The sequence below is a fragment of the Myxine glutinosa genome, chromosome 4 (genome assembly GCF_964187855.1).
Source record: "Myxine glutinosa chromosome 4, kmMyxGlut1.1, whole genome shotgun sequence".
NCBI lineage: Eukaryota > Metazoa > Chordata > Myxini > Myxiniformes > Myxinidae > Myxine > Myxine glutinosa.
Window position 1 is genome coordinate 56,575,969 of NC_136264.1, and position 1,102 is coordinate 56,577,070.

Here is a 1,102-nt window from a genome sequence, read left to right on the forward strand (position 1 = left end):
GGCTGGTTTGGGATGGCTTAGGTGGCTGGGTTGGGATGGTTAAGGTGGCTGGTTTGGGATGGTTAAGGTGGCTGGTTTGGGATGGTTGAGGTGGCTGGTTTGGGATGGTTAAGGTGGCTGGTTTCGGATGGTTAAGGTGGCTGGTTTGGGATGGTTAAGGTGGCTGGTTTGGGATGGTTAAGGTGGCTGGTTTGGGATGGTTAAGGTGGCTGGTTTGGGATGGTTAAGGTGGCTGGTTTGGGATGGCTTAGGTGGCTGGTTTGGGATGGTTAAGGTGGCTGGTTTGGGATGGTTAAGGTGGCTGGTTTGGGATGGTTAAGGTGGCTGGTTTGGGATGGTTAAGGTGGCTGGTTTGGGATGGTTAAGGTGGCTGGTTTGGGATGGTTAAGGTGGCTGGTTTGGGATGGTTAAGGTGGCTGGTTTGGGATGGTTAAGGTGGCTGGTTTGGGATGGTTAAGGTGGCTGGGTTGGAATGGTTAAGGTGGCTGGTTTGTGATGGTTAAGGTGGCTGGTTTGGGATGGCTTAGGTGGCTGGTTTGGGATGGTTAAGGTGGCTGGTTTGGGATGGTTAAGGTGGCTGGTTTGGGATGGTTGAGGTGGCTGGTTTGGGATGGTTAAGGTGGCTGGTTTGGGATGGTTAAGGTGGCTGGTTTGGGATGGTTAAGGTGGCTGGTTTGGGATGGCTCAGGATCCTCGGGTCTTGGGTTCAAGCCCCTGCCACGCTGTTGAATTAACACCAGGTGGGCTGACTCAGCCTGTGATCCTTCCCGAGGTCGGCAAAATGAGGACCAGGTCATTGGGATGAATGAGCCACTCGAGTATCCTGCGTCGGATGGCGACCTGTCCAGGATTGTGCCAAATAGCTTGAGAAACTGCTTCCGTAGGCCGATGCACGTGAAGATGCAGAAATGATTGGTCGTCGTTGTTGTTACAATATTTATAGTAATGCAAATCACATTGACATGTGGACAATTCTCACAACAATAAACCAGTATCACATGACTTTTGATAGGACACGGTTTTACTAAATGGTGGGTACTTCTGATAGTTAAACAAAAGAGAGGTTACAACTATCACTTTATCAAGGTACTCACTTTATTCC